Source organism: Parasteatoda tepidariorum, chromosome X2 (genome assembly GCF_043381705.1).
Source record: "Parasteatoda tepidariorum isolate YZ-2023 chromosome X2, CAS_Ptep_4.0, whole genome shotgun sequence".
NCBI classification, from domain to species: domain Eukaryota; kingdom Metazoa; phylum Arthropoda; class Arachnida; order Araneae; family Theridiidae; genus Parasteatoda; species Parasteatoda tepidariorum.
In genome coordinates this window covers 27,706,468-27,730,988 of record NC_092215.1, presented here as the reverse complement: position 1 = coordinate 27,730,988, position 24,521 = coordinate 27,706,468, and the positions used below count along the sequence as shown (strand labels likewise).

General features: G+C 26.5%; 1 protein-coding gene across 1 annotated transcript in view; it reads left to right on the top strand.

Annotated features, from left to right (window-relative positions):
- LOC107445649 (protein Wnt-5a) overlaps positions 1 to 24,521 on the top strand; it is a 139,504-nt gene that overhangs the window by 1,089 nt on the left and 113,894 nt on the right. The window lies entirely within an intron of this gene.

The following is a 24,521-nucleotide window of genomic DNA, read 5'->3' as shown; positions in this document are numbered from 1 at the left end:
AATGTGAGAAAAAGACGATTTCTTTTGTGCATGTACATATTACTGTATCTAGATTTTTAGTCTGACTATATTAACCACATTATGCTGTCAAATAATGAAAAATCACAAATCTAACACTTGTTTGCTAATACTTTAAAAGTAATTCTGAGAACAAAACGTCTAAGGCGCTATAAAAATGTGAGAAAAAAGGACGAAATTTATTTTATTTGTTGTTCATATTATAATATTCTGTTTTCTAGGCTGACTATATTATGTTGTTAGTAAAAAAATGATAATTAATCACAGATCTAACAATCATTTAAAACAAGAAAGAGAACAACAATGTAAGGAAAAAAATCCACATTATTTATTGTTCATATTATAGTATCCAATTATCTAGTTGAATTATATTTACTATATCATGTTGTCAAACAAAAAGCAATAAATAATCTCAAATCAAACTATCATTTGCTAACATTATAAGACTAGTTTTTTTTTTCAAACAAAATGTCTAAAGTGCAATAAAAACTGGAAAGAAAGCAACCATTTGAGAAATAAAAGATAAATTTTACTTTATTTGTTGTTCGTATTATTATATTCAGTCTTCTAGGCTCATTATACTATCTACATTATGTTGTTAAATAATAAATAATCACTAATCTAACGGCCACTTACTACGATTAAAAAAGTAATTTTCCAAACATAAAATCAATAAAAGCAAGAAAAAAAACCAAGAATGCGAGAAAAAAAGGCAAATTTTATTTTATCTGTTGTTCATATTATTATAGACAATTTTCTAGTCTTACTATATTATAAATTATGCTTTATGCTGTCAAATAAAAAATAATAAATAATCTCAAATCTATCAATAATTTTCTGACGCTATAAAAATAATTTTTATTTACAAAATTTCTAAAACACAATAACATTACGATTTTTTTTTAAATGGGAAAAGCTAATTTAAAATATTTCTGCTTTTAAAAAGGCAACTTTATGCGATTAAAAAAAACGAAAAACAATTCTGTTTTATTTATGGCTACTTGTTAGGTTTGTATTTTTCCATAGTGTATAAGATAGGTATATTTATCTGTCATCAAGCATTAAATTTTTATGAAGATAATAAAAATCTTCACTAAATCGCGTGTTGTATCGTAAAAAGCAATGTTTTACCTTAAAAGCAGAGCTTATACTATATTGATATGCAATTTTCAAAATTAACTTGTCAACTAATAACTAAATACAGGAATTGCACTACGTAGCAATTAATTCATATAGCGATAATTATTTTCTCAAGCATAATACTCATATTAAGAAAAAATTATATATTGCTGGAGTAAAACCATTAAGTGCAATTCTTTATTTTATTTGATTTGGCAACTCTAAGGCAAACTTGATGTGCATATTTTTATGCATCTTTTTAAGTTCATATTAAAAGCCACAACTTTTCCAGGTGAAATTACAGTTTCTAACAATATGTCTGTAATATAATAATTTGAAATATCATATTGAAGATTTTTTATGTTTGAATCATGTGAAAGAATCATGTGTTCATGTGAAAACATCATGTTTTCATGTGAAAGAATCATGTATTCAATCAAGTGCTGCCGAGTGAAATTTATATTAAAGTAGCATTAGTAGTAGCAGTTATAAATGAAAATTATTTTAAATTATTTTTAATGAAAATTTTATGAAAATTTTATTTTTAATAATATTTACTTAAAAGCAATTTTAAATGCAATACAAGCATCGATCTTAAATATTTTATTTACTCTTATAAGGAAATGCAAAACATATTTTTAATATACTTTGAAGTCAATTGATTTTTGATAAGCAAATTTTAAATATGCTAGATCTGTATAAATTCAAGTATTAGTTTTATCAACCCATATGGGTATTGTTTTTAATCATTTAAGTAATAGATACTTTTTAAATAAAAGAAAGCTCCAAATGAAGATAGGATTTATTATGCTAAAGGTAAATAATGCCCAAATAATAGCAAAAAATGGACATACTATAGTTTCGGTTTTATAAATCCGAAATTTCCTCGGTGTGAAAATTCAAAGTCAGGCGGAATTAAGTGATTAAAAACAGTCGATTTACTTGATTCCACTATATTTTATAGTTACGTTAATCTTTTGGGTTTCGATACTCACGAAAGTTCTTGTTTACAGAACCAATGACCATTTTTACATTTTTATTTGTGCTTTATTCAAGTCGTTTTTCATTATTGAATTTCTGTAAAGCATGAATAAATTCTTTCCTGTTTTAGCATATTGAAAACAAAAATATTTTGATGCCTCAATAATAAAATATATGACCACACTTCCAGAATTAATTTCATTAGATATTGTAATAAAATTGGTTAATTTATAATTTGTGTTTATTTCATGTCATTACAGTACCTAAAGAATATTTAAATTTACTTTAGAAAATTCGAATTATGAAGTGATTTTATAGTGATATCGTAAAATAAAAATTATTTGGAAAGAAATAGCAATGCAAATTTTGCATAACAAAATTTATTTTGAGGTTTTTTACTTAAAAAAAGATCTGAAAATTTTTTCAACAGCGTAACTTAACTTTTTTACTGTTTTTTACTATTTTAACATTTTTAAATATAAACTGTTTTAATAATTTCTTTAATTGTTCATAAAAATATTGTAGTTTAACATTCGGAGTAAGATAACTGATCTAAGTATAAGTTTATTTTTAAAGAAATTAATACTAAAGCAATACCGGAAAATCATTGAAAAATGTAAACAATGAAATTTCACATTAAGAATTTAACTAATTTTTTTTAACAATTTTTTGCTACTTCTATAGTATAAAATCTTTTATAGTATAAACTAACACTAACTAATCTACTCACAAATATTATAATTTAAAGCGTAAAGCTAATCAAGCTATTGCTTTTACGCTTATAAAAACACATTATATCTAAGTAAATTAAGAAAAGGAAAATTTAAAAAAATAAAAATAAGCGAAAATTCCTTTTTCTGTTAAAATATTTTTGAGCTACGAAGGACGATTAAGTTGAGTAGCTTATAATTTCCACCATCAGTGGTTTTTTTTTTTTTTTTTTTTTTTTTTTAAATTTTTATTTTAGAAGTAAAACATCACTTGACATTGCGAATTCTTACTACATATTCTGTGCATAACATTTTTGCGTGTTTAAAGCACTTCATATTATTGTCGCATTATTACACGGAGAAAAAAATTATGTTAAAATTACCATACTGTATCGAAAAGACATTTTTAGTAAAGAAAAAAAAACCCCATAATTCTGGCAATAAAGCCAAAATCTACTGTATTTAAACCATTCATATGACAACGGTTTTCGTTCATATGGTAACGGTTTACCGGGAATTCTGCTTTTTAAAATTACTGCCTTACAATCACACTCTTAGTATATATAAAAAATTTAAAAGTAGATTTAACCAAATAAATGGTTTTTATTCCATTCCCCAAGGTATCATGATAAAAATTACCAAATTTCTCCGCATTTACCAAATTTTATGAGATATTATAAAACCATATTTTATTTTAATTTTACCAAAATCATTACCAAACACTTCGGTGAACATTGCCGTGCTTTTAGGTGCTCTTATAGATCCAGAAACACGGTAAATTATACCATATTCTGGTAGTTCTATTCTGGTATTTCTTTTGTTCTCAGAAGTTCAACAGCATTTTGATAATTACGCAATGATAGAAATATTTTAGTTAAGTGTACAAAATACTAAAATAAATGTTTGATTTAATCTTTTACAATTTACTTTTTGCTTTAAACTCAGTGAAATTTTCTGCTCAGAAAATGAAGTGTTAATCATACTATACTATACATACTATAAACAATAACCCACTTCTTTATTTCTTATACTTGATGTTTAGATACTCGTATATTTATCCATTTTCGACTACTAACCCATTATTTGATTCACGGTAGTTAAGAGAAATACACCAAAACAAATAAATTACGTTTAATAACAAATCAAATTTCTATCACAGATATTTACGTCAACGTTTTTCAAGTTTCGAAACTTATCTAATTTTAAACCCCTCCTCAAATGCAATTTTTTTTTTAACAATAAACAGTCACAACGCTTAATAAAATATAAGCTAAAATTTACTTACATAAAATTTAAAAAAAAAATTGAATAATTTAAACACTGTAAAAAAATTTCGTTCTTTTTACAGACTTTCTCTGTATATTTGCGGTTTAAAACTCTTTTGTTGACAAAACAGTTTTTCTCTGTTTTTCATTTTAATCATAAACGGATTAAAACTGGAAGTTCAAAATCTAGTTCTCTAGTTCTGTCAGTTCGAATCCCAGTGTCGAATGGTTGCTAGACTTCTACTCTCGGCTCGTACTGCCCGCAATGCTGACATAGCTATTTTATTTATATTTTTTGCTAAAATAGCAAAGCTAGTTAAAATAACTGTGCTTGTTTGTTAAAATAACAGTACTTATCTGCATAAAAAAAGGCACCTGTTTTTAAATAGCATAATTTTTCGGTGAAATAAACGGCTTTATACTGGCACACCAGCTAAAAAAATTTTCTCTAAAAATTTAATCTTTTTTATTTCTATTATGTAGTTAATTTAATTGTATTTTAATCCATGAAATTATTTTTTTTCACACTTTGTTAATGTAATGATTAAAAATAACAGCAATGAATACGACTTTTGGAAACTAACCCAGAAGACAAGGGAATTTCTGGATCAAACATTGGGACAAACTAGCCTTCGTGGAGGACTTTTTAGGAAAAGCAACTCGCATTTGAGTTATATGTAGAGGAAAAACACGAAAACCTTCCAAGTTTAGCGCGACGGATTCTGACCCTTGTTCCGTCTACCACTGAGGATATTTTACGTCAGCATTGGGGTCAGAATTTAGAAAGAATGAAAATTCTAAAGCACACAAAGTAAATTAACATAAAAAACAATTGCTAATAAGTTTTTTGAAACGAAAGTACTTAACCGGAGAAAGATAATATAGTACAAAATTTAGGAAGAATGAAAATGAGAAGATACAGTACACTGTAAAAAAATCTGTTAAATTTACAGAAAAAAACTGACAGCTTCTGAGCTAGTATAAAGTCTCTTATTTCACAGAAAAAAAATATTATTTGAAATCAGAGGGCTTTTTTTAAGCAGATACGTTGAGTTATTTAAACAAAAAACTCTGTTATCATAATAAAAAATTTCATAAAATAACTAGCAGCATTACAGTTGGTGCATTCCTGCATTGCAGTTGGTGCATATCTACGATTACAACTAGTGATCACCGGGATTCGAACCTAAGTTACCTCATTTGTTTATTATAGCTCAGTTCTCTGAGCTACCGCAGCTATAGTGGCTCCCTAAGGCGAAAAATCTTAAACTGTTTTATTATTAAAAGTCTTAATTGTTGAAATAATATTTAAGTGTAAAAACATTTAAAACTGTAGCCTATATAAAAATGCCTGACAACTTAACTTACCAAAAGAATTATATCTAAAGAAATATAATAAGTAACAATCAGGTTATCAATTCGACAATAAAACTGAATCGCAGTTTTATTTATACGATGTTTAAAATAAGAAAAATAAGAGCAAGTATAGAAAACAATCGTAAAATAATTTGAAAAAAAGAGAGAGTTTGACTGACTAGAATTTGAACTGACACTTTTAATCTGTTTATGATTAGGAGGAAAAACAGAGAAAAACCGTTTTGTCAACTAAACAACTTTAAACCGTCAAATATACAGAAAAAGTCCGTAAAAAGAACGGGAATTTTTTTCGGTGTAGATACACTAACTTATAAGACAACCATTCATGAACTTTTTACATTTGTGTCGAGAAATAGACGGATATCGCAGTCTTTTTTAGGAAATAATTCTCTTTAAATCTGATTTTATTTTATTCCAACGTTTAAATCTGAATCTGAAAAAAAAACTAGAATTTGCGCTGTATTATTTTTGTAGTTCGCACAACTTTATCCATTAATTCATATGTTTACAAATACGGCTTCTTTATTACTCGATAAATTTGAAAAAGGGAGAGTTTGACTGACAAGAATTTGAGCTGACAGTTTAAATCTGTATATGATTAGGAAGAAAAACAGAGAAAACCCGTTTTGTCAACAAAACAGCTTTACACCGTCAAATATACAGAAAAAATCCGTAAAAAGAACGGGGATTTTTTTCAGTGTAGATACATTTAGGAGGAAAATCAAAGAAAAAACCATTTTGTCAACAAAACAGCATTAAACCGTCAAATATACAGAAGAAGTCTGTAAAAAGAATGGGAATTTTTTACAGTGATAAAATACACTAACTTATAAGGCAACCATTCATGAACTTTTTACATTTGTGTCGAGAAACAGACGATATCTAACAATTCTCTTTAAGTCTGATTTTATTTTATTCCATGATTTAAATCTGAATCAGAACTTGTAAAAAACCTATAATTTGCGCTGTATTATTTTTGTAGTTCGTACAACTCTACCCATTCATTCATATGTTTACAAAGTTCAGAAAGTGCCGATTTGTCAATGAATGGGCGAGGTGGTTATATCCACAATATAGTTCTAGAAAATCACCATAAATTGACGCGTGTTTTAAGAAAATAAAAATCCATCCTATTTGAAAACCCATATCGATGAGGGATCGAAGTTGAGTTCGAGTGATCACTTAAATCGGCAAGTGGGGAAATCCGTGATCGCGCCGATGGCTTCTGGATGGGGCAGACGTGACCGAGTGGCCTTATCTCGAAGTTACGACCCGGACTCTTCATCGTAATTAACTCATTCCAATATTTTGTTCTGGGTTTTTCATTTTTGAAATCATTTCATTCAGGTGGAATTGTTGTTGAAGCGAATTATTGTTTCTTTATTAAATTGAGGCGATTGAATATTCCTCGCTTCGATAAACTAGAAATTCTCGATGAAAACATGGATGTGCAGTTTAAGTACATTCAAATTTGTCTCATTGATTTTCTTAGACTGAAAATTTTAGTAATCTGAAATTTTTTTTTCTAGTTTGGGACTTTTTATCGATATTGTTTTTATATATTGGATTTTTACATAAACCGTGTTCTAATAAAAAAAAAATAGTTCGTGATCTGTACCATATTAAGTTTGTCTTATTTTGAATAGAGGGATTTCTTACTTAAATTTTTTTGTCTTGTAAAAAAAAAACAATAAGATTTTTTTTTGCTTAGGATTTTGTAAGGCTATAAAATTAGGAAGCGAAATTTAAGCATTTTCGTTGTTCGTTCAAACATTAAAAATATTTTTAGCTTGAATTTGGGAGTTTAATTTTCCCAATTCAGAAAATAAACGTCTTTAATTATTTTCTTAATATCTCAGATTAAGTTAAAGATTATATGTTCTCAAAATAATTTAAATATGTGATTGAGAGTAAATTAATGGGTAAAAATTAATCAAGAATGAAATACATTTGCTTACAATGCTACAAAGTTTGTTATAAAATAAGCATTTGGATTTATATTCGATAAAAAATCTGACAGTTTCAATAACAAGAAATTATTCCTGTTCTACGTTTTCAACAAAATCGGCACAATGTTAAACTTTAATATCAGAGTATTGGAATATAACAGATAGATTTTGCGTAGCGTTTGTGTAGCGGTAACCGTAACACTAACCTTAAACATGCGCGCATGCGCTGTGAAGATCAAATAGTGTTAGCGTTGACTTTAGAGGAAACCGTAACGCTTAACAAAGTCTCTCCAGCATCGTAGAAATTTATTGTAACCTCAATAAAGTGGTAAGCCTGAACCAAATTTTCGTTCAAGTTGAACCGTGGAATCTAGTGACCAAGAGTAAAAACGATTAACCTCTACCTCTGATAATATGGTTCACCTTGACCACTTACTACATAAGCTTACTTACTGAACCTTAATATTATGCAAACATGTACGATATGGTTCTGCATGCCCCAATATTTTTAACCGTATCATCCAATACTTGAAATAGTAACTTCAGGTTGAATAATAGTTCGCTATTTGGACATAAGTATTCGGACACCCTACTAAAGCATCATGGTGTGAGGCTTAATTAAGAAGCTCTGTAATTATTCATTTCTAATCAATGTAAACCTAATAAAGTTCAGTTCAAACTTCTATCCTTAAATAAATTCATTCTATAACTATAAAAGCAGACTATATAAATCAAATTTAATTGTTTCACTAGGTTATCAGTCAATTTAGGTAAGTAGTTTCACAAAAAAAGTTTTATGACTTTGGTAAGTAATTATAATTTTTGGTAAGTATTCTTTAACTTATGAGCTCAGTTAACCGCAAGGTCCGGATTACACGCGTTTGTTTAAAAAGTAAGTAAATAGTTCTAAATCATGTCAGGTGTCTATAAATGCGTATATGTTGGAGAATATGAAAAATAGGTAGGTAAATTGGTTTTTACAAAGGTATAAATATAATAGAAATGCAAATTTCATATGTAATGTTAAATATATATTTCATTTCTGGGGGTCCAACATCAGGTCAAGTCGTGTCTTCGATTTTTTCTTATCCATATGACGCAGATGAGGGTTAGTTTCATCATGAAAACCGAGTTTGAGTTATAAGCTCTCTGGTTTTTTTGGGTTATAGTGAGAATTAAGAGGCTTCCTTACTTTTCTGTAAAAATTTTTTCCAATGAATTATTTGAGAAATGTAGTGAATTGCTTTTTAATGAAATTTTTCTCAACGTATAAATTATCATTGAATAAAATGAAAAAAAAAGAAGATAATTATTGAGTGGTAAATTACTGCACAGTAGTATTTATGTGTTCTGAAAACTATTCAAGCCTAATTTGCAATGAACAGAATATAAGGAAAACAAAGGCTACAAAAAATATGCTTATAGTTTTTTTTTACACGTTAGTATCATACTTTACGACATTTTATGTTAAGGAAAAATGATAATTATTTCCTGTTTTTCTCATTTTTTTATTTCTTACTTTTTTAGCTGCAACTTTCATGCAGGTTTTTTGAAATTATTTAAAATTTTATTTTTTGCCTTATCATTCAAAAACCAATTTGAGTATTAAAAAGGTGACTTTGAAATTAACAGCAATTATTAAAATTTTTTCAAAGTTTTGCAAAGCTTTTGTTTTGTTTTATTCTATTAAATCGAAATTTCTGTTAAAATATATTAAGGGAATTAAAAAAGTGAGGTTCTCAAAGATTAAGTTTAAAAAAAAAATCTGATTTTGGGGAACATTTGTTAGCTTATGCTGAGATTATCCTTTTTCGGCAAAAGAATTTTAAAGTGGTTGAGAATTAAAAACTAAAATTTTCAGAATTTTGGTTCCTTTTGCCAAATATTTTGAAGGCTTAGCCGGAAATTACTGGAACTAAGTGGCACTTTATGTAAACTTTTGAGTTATTTATATGTAGTTGTAGGCAAAATAACGTTTATTAACTCAAAACTGAAATTAAATAAAATTAATTCAAAATTTTACGAAACAAAATTTATTAAATCAAAAATGATATATTAAAGCATAAATTTTGTTATAAATACACTGTAAAAAATTCCGGTCAAAATTACAGCAAAAAGTACTTGTACCCTGAGTGCTAGTACATTTTACCGTAAAATTTTACGGAGCAAAAAATTTGATAACCGTAATTTTTATAGCATTTATTGAATCACTAAGATTAAATAAATATTGCTGTAAAAATGGATTTTACGGATGTTGTACTCAGGGTGTCAGTACTTTTTTTTACCGAGTAGAACAATTTTTACTTCAAAGTGATACAAGACGGTATATGTTATTGTGTAAAAAAGCGAATTTTTAACACATTTCTCGGGGTATTCGAAATTCAGAAGAGCAGTTTAAATTTTTACATTACAGTTAAAATTATTGATAAATCTGTTTATTATTATCACTCTCAACTATATTTAACAACATTTGTATCAAACTTCCTCTTTCTTAAAAATAAATTTTTTTTATCAATCAAGAGTCGTTAATTTTGGAGTTTCAATCAAGAGTCTGAAATGATCAAAAATTTTTTATGTTTTTTGGAATAAGGCGTTTTTACCTAATTTTAATTTTATACTTTTTAGTAGTGTTTAGATATAATATCAAATATATTAGTTAAAATCCAGAATATTAAAAAATTATGCTAAGCTGATTACTCTTTAAATTTTTTTTTTAAAAATTAATATCTTCGATGAAACTTAAATTAAAAGTGATCTGCAGATTCTGTAATAATAATCAGCGCTTGCTCACGTGTCGAAGGAAATCTCTTACCAAGTATATAGCTAAGATTAAAAGTTTTATTCATGGTATACTGATTTTCTTTGTTGAAGTTTTTAATGCAGTCATATTTTTGGTAAAAAAAATTATGCTAAGCTGATTATTCTATCAGTTTTTTTTTAAAAATTAATATTTTCGATAAAACTCAAATGAAAAGTAATCTGCAGATTCTGTAAATAATAAGCAGCGCTTACTCACGTGCCGGAGGATATCTCCTACCAAGCATATAGCTAAGATTAAAAGTTTTATTCATGCTATACTGATTTTTATTGAAATTTTTAATCTACTCGTACTTTTGGTAAAAAAAAAATTAGATTAAAATTCCTTTAATAGAATTCTGCATCGTTTGGTAATGCACTGTTTAAATATTTTCCGTATGGTCATCTACTCTTTTTGTAAAATTTTTACAAGTTTTCATTTTTATTTTAATTAAAAGCACTGTTAAGAATGAATACCATTCCAAAATCTTAACTGAATAGGGAATGGACTTCCATTCACAGTTCAATCAGCTTTAGAATTTCTTCGAAAAATCTTCAATCAAGTTAAAAGTTAGCGAAGTTTTCATTGAATGGCATCACTGAACCATAGTGCTCCACAAAATTATAAACTCACTACGTTTTTATATTTTTAGGTCATGTGCGCAAGTCTAAGGAAAATTTGAATGAATAAAGAAAGAAAGAGACGAAGATTTTCTATTGCGAATAATTTCTTATTAGGATTGACATATAAAATCGGAAATAATTATACTGAGAAAAACTAACACATTTGCAGTTTGTTGTCTGTGAGTCAATGGAAATTTTTCATAGCAATTTAGTCAGTAGAAACTTTTCAAGAAAAATGGTTAAATAACATTTATTTAATTGTTGTTTAATTTATTTATCAACGCTGACATTCGAAACCCCGCTTGACCTATCATGAGTTTGACAGATTAGCTCTTTCGACTAAAGTATGAACCCAGCAGCAAAAAACTAAGTGTTCAACACACACTTATTACTATAAGATTATTAGGCGTCTCATGATCGAAAATGAGAATCTGAATTAAAAATCCTTATCGCATTGCTTAGCTCCCAGCTTTCGAAGAACGTTCGTTTGATCTACATTGGCAGAGGGCCCAGTTGGCGCATATAAAATTATGGTTGTTGTTGTTGTTATGGTTGTTTCCCACAGTTAACAGTTCGTTTGAATACCATCTTTTTGACTGTTAGGATGGAATATGGGGACGAAATAATTAAATAAATAGTTATTAAACCATTTTTTCTAGGAAATTTCGAACAGCTCCGAAACAAAATCTACTATGGTTGTGGGATCATGGATGAGACTCCATTTTCCGTCGGGTGGATTGTAGAAGGTTTTCGTGACTTTATAACTCAAATGAAGGTTAATTTAAAAGGAAAAATATTTTTTCTCCTAGTTAGTAAGATGAGTTAGATGATCTCCTAATTAGTAAGATTTCTCCTAGTTTTAGTTTGTATGAATTTATGAGTTTGCCTAGATATTTGACTCAAGAACTTCTGAGTCAGGTGCGAATGTACATCTGTATGTCAGCTGTATGTATTGGCTGTTCATCACTGGTAGTTAAATAAAATTGTTATCTTTTATCTTTTAACTTTTCTTCATCTTTGGTTTATAAAGTCCTACATTTCTTATGTCACACGTTCAATATATTTTAAAAAATAAATATATTTATTATCATATTTATAAAGTGCTTAATTACCATTTTTAACTTTTTTTCTTATCAATATCAATTTTATTTTTCAAAATTTTCGAAATTAGATCAATGATTTTTTAGACAATAAATATAAAACTAAAGGGTGAAAATTTATTTAAAACTCACTGAAAAATTTTTAAATATTTTTTTCACACTGTATTAAGGCTTACACCATTATAATTGTGTTTTTTTTCTAAAACATTTTTCAAATAAAATCGAATAAAATGTGTTTATTGCAAAAATAAAATACAGAAAATGTTGCCTTTTTTAGGAGAAGATTTTTTAGATTATAAATGTAAAATGAACTGGTGAAATTTTATTTAAAACTGACAGAAAATTTTTTCAAGATTTTCTTATGCTATATTAAGGCGCACGCCATTAAAATTGTATTTTTAAAAAGGAACTTTTTCGAATAAGTTGCGTTTATTGCAAAAATAAAACATAGGATATATTATATTTCTTAGCAGAAGATTTCTTAGATAATAAATTTAAAACTAACAGGTGAAAATTGATTTAAAACTGACTGAAAAATGTTTCAAGATTTTCTTATACTAGTATATTAAGGCGCATGCCATTATAATTGTATTTTTTTAAAGAAGCTTTATAGAATAAGTTGCATTTATTGCAAAAATAAAACATAGGAATTATTATCTCTTGTTAGGAGAAAATTTCTTACATAATAATTTTAAAGCTAACTGGTGAAAATTTATTTAAAATTCACTGAAAATTTTTTCGAGATTTTTTCACGCTGTATTAAGACTCACGCCATTATAATTGTATTTTTATTTTTATTTTTTCGAATAAGTTGCGTTTATCGCAAAAATAAAATGTAGGAAATATTACCTTTTTTTAGGAGAAAGATTTCAACAAATCTTTAATGATACAATTTTTTTTATCCTTATGAAATACTTTGTAAATATCCGCTACCCTTATCTGCTTGTGAGGTCTACTGTCGAGGGAAAAAAATACATTACATCATTTTCACAGAGTCTCATTTTCTACCATAATCCCCAATTAGAGAAACACTTATAAGCAATTCAAGTTTTTATAGAGCTATAGATTATAACTACTCGGAGTATTTACTGAACTTTTAAAGCCATTTGAAGTTCTAGCTTACCATTTACGACGTTTTAGTTTCCTCGAAATCAGCCAGCAATTTGGCTTAAAAGAACATTTTTAAAGAAACGATATCGTAAAACATCACCTAAAAAAAACTCTTGCTTTATGAAATATTTAATTTTTCTGCTTTAAGTGCTCATTTACTTTTCCTTGAATTCTTATACTTAACTTACAAAAGCATGTATTGTCATACAAATGTAACATTCTTTAAGATTGCATCAATTTGATTTCTGCACATTAACGCTTTTCTACATGCACTAAAAAGGAAACACTCTGAATAACTTTTTTTTCTAATGATCGGATTTTCACGTGCTGAGCCTCTATCTTAATTGTTCGAAGGCCTCTCAGTAGTGTATTTTAAGTTACGAAATCAGACGCAAACAAGTACTTTCTCTGAATAAACATACGCTTTTTTTTCGACTGATTCATTTTCTCAGGAACTATTCGACCAATTTCATTCAAATTTTGCTGCATAAAATTACGTGTTTTAAAATGATTTAAAAACTTATATACCTTGCTGTTCAAAATTTCTTTGACTAGTATTGAATGAAATACTAAAAAATAATAAATAACTATTAAATTATATATTTGGCCTGAAATCATCTCTGAATATATGAATTTTATATTTGAGTGCAAAAATTTTTCGATCGTGCTAAAAAAGTTTTTGAGATAGGTCAAAATACTCTAAAAATAGAATTAACATCGAGGGGTCAAACTTTCGACCGCTCTCCTGACCAAACTATTGAGACCATATTTTCTAGTTTGCGGCTCCCCCCCCCCGTTATTTTGAGGAACAGAAATTCGTCGAAAAAAAAGTAATTTAAAGTGTCTGGTTTCGTAACTTAAACTGTCGTTTGCTAATTAATTAACACATTGAATGCACTGAGGGTCACCGGTGACCGCCGAAGCCAAGATTATTAGAAACACATAATTCGAGTAAATTTTTCATTTTTTTATATTATTATCGTTACTAAAATGGTTTGAAGAAATTAATACTATGTAGAACACACAAAATCAGTTTAATTTATATACACAGAGATGCCAACTTGCTCCAGACAGCGAATAAATATTTTTAAGTGGTAGCTCATTAATTGTGATTCTTGGTTTAATAAATTCAATTTAGTAGATATTTATCCTATTTCTAAACAATTCGTAGGCTTAAATAATTCACCACTTTTTTCAGATATGTCATGCTAAACCTTTTAAAAACTAGCAAAATCTGTCTAATATTTGTAAATTTAGTTTGTAGTTATTTACCGTGTGGCCAGACGAGCAAGTCATGTAAAATTAGCGTGGCATTCAACGTGTTAATATATTTGAGGCTACTCTTTTTAAAACATTGAGTCCTTGTACCTGAAGATGCGATAATTGAATAAAAAGTTCCTCGTGTGCTTGGTTTTTTTTTCTCTTCTTCTTTTGCGTACTGAATTATTTTATTTTTATCTATTCATAAAATTATACCAGTACGAATAATTAGGATGTTGTAAAAGCTTTAGGCAAGCCACACTATTCCAAAGATGATATTTTTTTTTATTAAATTGCTGCCTTGGTGTCAAATTGCTTCCAAATAGACAATTTCTGAATTTCTGGAATCTCTATTAATTTTAATTTAGCGTATTATTTTGCCAATACGGAAACCTTTGTGTTATTCCCCACAAATGATATTCTCTAGATTTAAAAATTTGGCTTCTCATTATGCTACCCATAAGTTTATTATTATATTATCTAAATTCTCAATAATTTTTTTCAATAAAAGCTTTTAACTTTTTCAAATAATATATTATTTTTTTAATAAAGTGGTACTTAAAAAAAATGCTATTTTTCCCGGAAAAGAAAAAATTTCAGTAAAATTCAGCATAAATCAGTAAAATTTTAAATTTTTATTATAAATTGTTAAAATTTTTAATGCACATACTTATTGTTAATAGTTTATTATTAATAATTACCAATCAAGTGTCGTAATTAATAATAATATAGTTATTAACAGAATTATATTATTTATAATAACTATAGAATTATGAAAACTATATAGTTTTTAATAAAAACTCTTTTATTGGAAGATAAATCATATTTATTAAATTCATTCAGCCTGAAAAATATTTAAAAATGAAAAATAAATTTTTTTTTAATGATAAACGTGAAATTCTCAAGTAAAATGTAAATGAGAAAAATTCTCATATTCTATCATGACTTTAATACGGTTATCTACTTTATTATGTATCAATAGATATATCTAAATGCTTCAAAGACTGTTTTTTATTCAATTTCTTGAACTCTACCGTGAATAGTCTTGTCCCAATATGCATTTAAATACACCCCATTTTTTTTTGTAACGCTTTACTTGATTTGGCATGATAACATTTTGTTATCTATTAAAAGATATCTATTTTCTATCTTTTAAAATCATTCTTTCTAATCACCCATTAAAATATTTACAATATAAATGAAATCAAAATATTTATTTAAGAAATATTGTTTTAAAATATTTTATTAAAGATCAATTGAAATATTTACAATATTTAAGAGCCTTTTTATTTACGCTATTTTAGGGTTTGTTAAAAAAAAAAAGAAAATTTATGCAATGTAATTGTTTAGAATAAGTAACACTGATTTTTAAAAATATCTATACATTTTTTTAAATAAATTACTAACTATTAAAATTTTAGTGACTTACGAAGAAATTTTTAAAGAAATCCAAAAGAGTCATTATATATATTGAAATTAAGACAATATTTAATTGAGTTTTTGCTATAATTTGTTCGAGAAAAAAAATTCAGTTTCAGGCTATTTGTTCTCAGTTTCGGAGACGATATTATGTTTTGCATAGTTAGAAAAATATTCTGTAATGAAATTAGTAATAATAATTACTATATTAGATAATAATAATTTTTTAAGAAGATCAATGAAAAAAATTAAAATATAAAAAACTTAAACAGTTGTAATATGTAAAAAATTTTAATTTTAATTGAATATATGCACTGCAAAAAATTTCAGAAGCTTATTTTGACTAGACAAAAATATTTCCGAAAAGATCAGAGAACTTAATTTAATATTATGTTTACGATAAATTGGAAACATTTCTTTTATTTTTCAAAAGTAGGAAACTGAATCACATTGATGCCGATTCAGTTTTAGAGTGTAGCGTAGCTACTACTACAACTATTAAATTTCAATTCACTAGTCTATAAAATATGTTAACTCGATTCTTAAAATTCTTCATATTTTAAAAAAAAAATCCGAAATTGCGAGAAATGATTCAAAATATTTCTGAAGCACTGCGAAATGTTTCTGAATGTTACAGAAAGAGGTCTCTGAATTATTAAGAAACGCTTCATATTAAAAAAAAAGAAAAATCCGAAACTGCAGGAAATGATTCAAAATATTTCTGAAGCACTGCGAAATGTTTCTGAATATTACAAAAAAAGATTTCTGAAATATTGAAAAAGAAATCCGAAATTGCGAGAAATGATTCAAAATATTTCTGAAAAACTACGAAATGTTTCTGAATATTACAGAAAGGGGTTTCCGAAATATCCAGAAATGTTTTCGAAAACTTCATGCACCGAAGCTGCCCCATATGTTCAGAAATGTTTCGGGATTTATTTATTTATTTATTATTTTTTTACAGTGTGCTATATTTTCCCAGGAAAAAGCAAACGAACTTTAAAGCTTTGTAGGCCAATCCTTCTTTTCAATTTTGATGTTGTTCTTATATTTTGCATGCATATAGACCAGTTTCTAATAAAATTAATAACAGATATTATTTTGTTAGTTAAAACCAGAAATTAAGTCATGCCAAAATAAAATTTCAATCTCCATCATGACAGAATCTCATTCTACGAAGAAAACAAAAAAAAAATATTTGATATTTTGATACACATTTCAGCTGTACGATATATTGTAAATGTATTTTTTTTGCATTATTTTGATAATTATTTTGTATTATTTTGATGATGTTTTAAAATGTATTATCACGATATATCGTGAATTAATATCCAATATTCGAATATATCACGATAATTTATCGAATCTAAAATTTCGCGTGTATTATCAATAATCATATTGCGATACGATGAAAAATAGTTTATAAATTTTCGTTGATCCTATTGTTAATAAATTTTATTGAAGTAATGAAAATACTGATTAAAATAAAAGTGTAGACTAAAATAAAATTATTGTAAATTAGTAAACCTTGCAAATATCTTGATCTGAAGTGAAATATCGATATTTTTTGACGATATATCATCATATTAAAATTTGAATATAGTTCAGTACTAAAGTATACTAATATTTCTTAATTCTAAATTATACCCTTGTAGGTAATCAGTCTAATGAATGAGTTGGTTTATAATTATTAATAAATTGAGAGATAAATATTATTACCTATATAAAATACTTTTTAGCAACAACAACAAATGTCATTAATATCATTGCCAACATATAAGTGACAGAATTTCCAGTTGTAATTATAAATTCTTTAGAATACGATAAATTGAGAATATAGTTATTTTTTTATTAGCTGAATTCTTTAACGTTGTTCATGGAACTGTTTTTCTGATTTTAGTAGCCTTATAGCAGATTGAAATTCATTTTACAGTCACGTCATTTGAAACATTTTTTTGTATCTAGTAATTTGTATGAAGTATGAAAATAAGAAATGATCATTGACAGACATATTTATTCTTTAGAATATGATAATTCAAGAAAATAATATATTTTTAAGTATATCTTTGTTGCTCATATTAAAGACTCTAATTGAATTTTTACAAATTGTTAGTTCTTTATTTTTTAAATAGCTTTCTTCAGAGTTTTGTGCGATCATAACATACTATAATCTGCTTACAGTCACGTTTTGAACCAGATGTGCATTCAGTTATTTATATTAAAAATATGTAATAAGCAAACGACATAAATATCATTGGCTGAATTATTTATTATTTTGAATGTAAGTCGAGGATAGTATATGCGGAAAAACAAGAAGCTTTTAACTATATTTTTATCCTGCAATATAAAGTCGAATACTGAATTCTTAAACATTGCTAATTTTTTTTCAATAACCTTCTTCAGTTTCTAAAGAACTCTTTAGATACGTAATATACATTTATTTTCAATCATGTCCTTTAAAACATTCTTAGTTCCTAGTAATTTATATTGAAAAAAAATAAATTTTTTTTTCTATACCAGTTGATAGAAACTGGTGAAAACCTGCATAATTTAACTCTACGTCTTGACTAGTATAGTGTTAAGTTCGTGACATTTCCAAATTATTATCAAGGAAGTTCCACAGTTTTCCCCTACTGCCAAATAAACTTAAACTTCATCCGATATATGTTCGTTTACCCCTCCCCTCGCCGTTTACAACTTACCAAAGAACATAATATACATATAAAAAACTCATTAGTAATAACAACAAATGAAGTTAATATCATTTATAAAAAGTAAGTGATAGAATTTTTCCCTATAATTATTGAATCTTTAGAATACGATTAGTCGAGGAAAAAATAGAGTTGTTTTTTACTATCTAAATACTTAAACTTTATTAATTCAAAAAAAGCTTTGTCTGAATTTTACTGATTTTGAGTTTTAATAGACTTTTTTTTACAGTCATGCGTTCTTTGTAACATTTTTATACCTATAAATTTACGTTAAGAAATAAATAAAAAAAATGGCAACTGACGGAATAATTTATTTTTTAGAAAATGACAAGTCGTGGAAATCATGAAACAAATTTTTTAACTACTACTATAACTTTGATGCACAAATTAAATATGGTTACTGAATTCTGTAACGTCGTTTGTAATTTTTAATTTTTTTAAAAAAAAAACTTTCTTCAATTTTTAGTGAGATTATAACAAACTAAAATTTTGTTTACAGTCTCTTTTTGAAATGTTTTTGTAACCAGCTGCTTCTATTAAAAATATATGTAACAAATGACATTAGGATCATTGACAGAGTAATTTATTCATTAGAGTACTACAAATCGAAGAAAATACTCGAAGAAAAAAGTTCTGGTCGAATTACCGTATTGTATGGTATAGCATTTCTTTCAGAAAAGAACCATAAATCTGGTTAAGTAAAGCAAAATAAAGATATTCAAATAATTTATTTGGTAATTTTTCCTTTCATCTGGTAACGAGTTACCAAAAATTCCGGTATTCAAAATTATAGTTCTTATAATAGACTATTTTAACATTTAGACATTTAGTAAAAATATGCAATAGACATTAGACATGTAATAAAAATATATAAGTCTATAATAGACATTTAGTAAAAAATACGAAACTGAGAAGTAAATTTAACCGAATAAGGAGATCTCTGTCCATGCTCTAAGGTATCAAGTTAAAATTACCAAATTTTACCACATTTATCATATTTTGTCACCTGTTATAAAACCATATTTTGTTGTTAATTTTACTAAACGCGTTACCAAAGCTTCGGTAAGAATTACCAAGTCTTTCGTTGTTCCCATTGAGCCAGAAACACAGTAAATTTTACCATATTTTGGTAGTTTTGACTGAACTTTTTTTCTCAGTGCATGAGAAAAAACTATAGGTTTTATTTTATATGCGTTTCACCCCTGAAATATAAAGAAGGATACCGAATTTTTAATTAGTAAATTTTTAAAAAACATTTTTTTCTAATTATAAGCAGCTTCTTTGATACGTATGATACATTTGTTTACAATCATATCCTTTGAAAAATCTTTCTTAACCTTTTACATTAAAAAATAAAATTCAATAATTCTATACCAGTTGATAGAAACTGGCCTAAAACTGCTTAATTTAACTCTACAGCTTAATACAGTGATAAGTTCAGGACACTTCCAAATTTTTATCAAAGAAGTTATAGATTATGGTAATTTTACTAGAATTTTTTTTCTCCGTGTGTTTCCGTTTAGGACGAAACATAATATCAATTAATCAAGTTTAAGAATTATGATTATATGGTTTAATTTGTTACCATATTAAAGCTGTATCGAATTCAAACAATATAATCGAACCATAATACTCTGCAAGATTTCTAAAACTTAAATAATGAGTTAAAATTAAACTATGTCATGCCTTTTATTTCTACAATAATAAAGATGGTCATTGATTTCTTAAGGATTGATAATTTTTTTAATCACCTTTCTTCAAATTATAAAGAGTTTTTTAGATACGCAGCATACATTTCTTTACAATCATGTCCTTTGAAAAATCTTTTGTTCCTTTTAATTTATATTAAAAAATAGAATTTTTTTCTATACAAATTGATAGAAACTGACATTAACTCTACAGCTTGACTAATGTAGTGTTAAGTTAGTGACACTTCCAAATTATTAACAAGGAAGTTACAGAATATGGTAATTTTATTATAATTTTTTATCTCCGTATGTTTCCGTTTAAATCGAATCATCTTTTCCCCAATGCCCACCTGGGGAATGACCTTTCGTCATACAGGCATCTGAAGGGCAGATTTGTTGGCCACTCTTTCAGGTGCACCTTATTAGGTGGGCCACAGTAAAGACAGATAGTACAGAGAAGTGAAAGAACATCCGTGCCTTGATCGGGATGCGAGCTCAAAACCTTTCTGATGCAAGATCAATTTCCTGACCCCAACACAGGCCATCATAATATCGATTAATCAAGTTTAAGAATTACGATTATATAGTTCCATTTATTACCATATTAAAGTTGTAGCAAATTCAAATAATAAAATCGAACAATAAAGCAGTACAAGCTTTCTAAAATTTAAACAAGGAGTTAAAATTGAACTGTGTCTTGCATTTTAGTCTTGCAATATAAAGACGGATACTGAATTCTTAAACATTGCTATTTTTTTAAAAAATAACCTTACAAACGTAACGCACTTTTGTTTACAACCATGTTCCATGAAAAGTTTTTTGTACCTTTTAATTTATGTGAAAAAAATAGAATTTTTTTTTCTATACTAGTTGATAGAAACTGGCATAAAGCTGCTTAAATTAACTCTACAGCTTGACTAATGTAGTGTTAAGTTCGTGACACTTCCAAATTATTATCAAGGAAGTTCTTTAGTTCCCCCTACTGCCAAATAAACTTCATCTTGAATATGTTCGTTTTAAACCCCCCGCCGTTCGCAACTTTACAATTTCCTTGTAAAGCGATTCCCTTGTAAACAGAAAAGACGCTAAATCCTATAATTCTTTTTAAATGCCATATTTTTTAACAGGTGAGAAACTTTAAATGTAAGGAAAATAACTTTTTTTTGTTGTTTATGTGCGTGAGAAAAGGACGTTATTATTTCTTACCTAATCTGAAATTTCCGATTTAAGTTAACATATTTATGAGCTTTCGACTTTGGCATATTAAAGAAGATTTATAAAGCTTTTTTTGTCATGGATTATAATTTAAGTTTCACACGATAGCTTGAATTCATAAGTTATGTTACGTAATTTGAAATAAATTTTAACAGTAATCCAGAGCTTAAATACTTCTGAAGAATAGGATATACTTGTAAACGGTAGCGCAGAATGGTGATAATTCATTTTCAAACTTTTGTTTCATTTATTGATGATTTATTAAGCCATGAAATAATTATAAGAAAAAAGAAATTCACGTTTTATATGAGTATTGCTTTTAATATCCGTTATTACTAGTCATTATTTTTAAATAGTAGCGCAATGAGAATAGTTTATTTTGAAGCTTTTATTTCATTTATGTAAGCGTTATTAATTACAAAAACAATCATAGAAAATATAAGTTTACATTTTACATTAGTATGTCTTGAACTTGTCTCTATTCTTGTTCATTATTCTGAAATTCCCAATTTAAGTTCTTTTATTTATAAACTTAGACTTTGGCATATTAAAGAGGATTTGCAAAGTGTGTTTGTCATGAAATAAAATTTAAGTTTCATACGATAACTTGAATTCATATGTAATGTTATGTTGTTTGAAATAAATTTTAGCAATAATCCAGAGCCTAAATATTTCAAAAAAATTTTATATATCTTTATCTGGTTGCGTATAATGGTGATTATCCATTTTCAGACTTTTGCTTCATTATTGATGATTTATTAAGCCATGAAATACTTATATGAAAAAGAAATTATAATTAGTAGCGCAATGATAATAGCTTATTTTGAAGCTTTCATTTCATTTATGGATGCGTTATTAATCAGTAAAGAAATAATAGGAAATATAAATTTACGTTTGGTATTAGTATGTAATGAATTAGTCTCTATTCTTGTTTATTATTCTGAAAATTCCAATTTTAGTTAATACATTTATGAACTTCAACTTGGGCAAATTGAAGAGGGTTTGTACAGCTTTTTTGTCATGAATTATAAATTCATTAATTGATGATTTATTAATCAATGTAATAATTGTATGAAGAAATAATTCATGTTTTATATGCTTACTGCTTTAAAGATTCGTTATTAGTATTCATTATTTTTAAACATTAGCGTAATAATAATAGCATATCTTGAAGCTTTTGTTTGATTTATGAATGTGTTTAATCAAAAGAACAATCATATGATGCATAAATTTACGTTTGATATTAGTATGCCTTGAATTAGTTGCTATTCTTATTCATTATTCTGAATTTGTTTCATTATTTTGTATTAATTTAGGTCAAAATAAGTGAATAATATTATATTAAGCATTTTAATAATTTATGGTTGGTTATGAAATACAGCTTGAAATACCGGTGACTTTTTCTGCTTAAAAGAAAAATCTCTCAAACATGGTTCACTTTCAAACAATAATTTTTCAAATTTGGACCTATTTTCAGTTATTTAGAACTAAGAGAAAAAGTTTATCTTCCTTGAAATTTCAAAAATTTTTAAAATCAATTATTGATAAAATTTTGAATATGAATGAAAAAACAAATTCTAGTTACTTTTTTTGGATTTTTTGTTTTAGTGCAAATATAATTCAAATAATCCAACAGATTTTTATAGTAACTATTAGATTGTTTTTTTATAATTAAAAAAGTTATCAAAACTTATTTTTGATGGTGCTTATAGAGTCAGAAAAGAAATTCTTTTAAGGGAACCGGTGTCCTATCTGCGTCAAAGGGTTAATCAATAAAGTTATCATAAAAATTTACTTTTGATATTAGCACGCCTTACATTAGTCGCTATTATTTATTATTCTTAAGTAATTGTTCTACGGTAATAATTAATTTGAATGTTTTTTATTTCATTTATAAATGAGTTATTAATCATTGAATTATTGATGAAGAAATTTATCATTGTATGAAGAAATTTAAGTTTGATATAATTTCGCAATCACATGATGCCGTCAATTCACCTAATTTTTTTAAATGAAGGGGAATCAAGGGGAAAATAATTCTGGTGAAATAACCATACCGTATGATAATGATATTTCTGATAAAAAAGTAACATAATTTTGGTGATAAAACCCAAAATTGACGGCATTTAAACCATTCATCGTGTAACTTATCCATTCATATGGTTACGGTTTATCGGAAATTCTGGTTTTCAGAACTATAGTCCCTATTACCACACATTTAGTAAAAAATACGAAACTGAAAAATAAATTTAACCGAATAAATGGTTTTTACGCTAGGTTTTAAGGTATCATGATGAGATTAATACAGTCACCTAATTTTATCTCTTATTATAAAACCATATTTTATTGTTAATTTTACCAAAGCACGTAGGTAGAAATAACCAAGCTATTTGGCGTTCCTATAGAGGGAAATATACGGTAAATTTCACCATGTCCTAGATGTTCTGACAATATTTTTTTTCACTGCAGAATTCATTATTTTCAGTCGTATGTTTAGGAACAAAATTTTCAGGATGTCTTCTTTTAAACTTAACTTCAAATTCTTTAATTTATTCATTGTCGAATAGTTTTTCTTAGTAAAAGCATGTATATTTTAATCTAATATATCTTATAAAATCCATCTAGTATAATCTTGTATAATCTATCTTATATAATCTATCTATTATAATCTTATATAATATATCTATATTAATCTTATAAGTATATTTCAATCCAATATAAAAATTAGGAATAATAAAATTTATTTAATAACACAAAATTTGATTAAAATAATAGAATTTGCTTTTGACGACTGCAATAAGTTTTTTTTTAAAAAATAAGATTTTTTAGATAAATCTGTGGTTTTGAACAGGTAGTATATTATAGTTCAGTTATATTTTTTTAGGTATAAAAAAAGAACCTGCGTAAAAAAAAGTTATTGGTTTTCGAATTATTTTAGGAATATTGATTATGTTCAAGTTTTACATTTTTAATGAGTTACAAAAATACTAAAAGTAAGTTAATTTGTGCTAAAAGCTGAAGCAAATTATTTCTATGTAATGCAAATTTAACTGTAATTATGTCGCAATGCGAACACTTTTTGCAAGACATATGTTGTTATAAATTTAAATACTGTCATGATTTAAATAATGTCATAAATTTAAAAAAATTTCTCATTTAATATATATATATACATATAT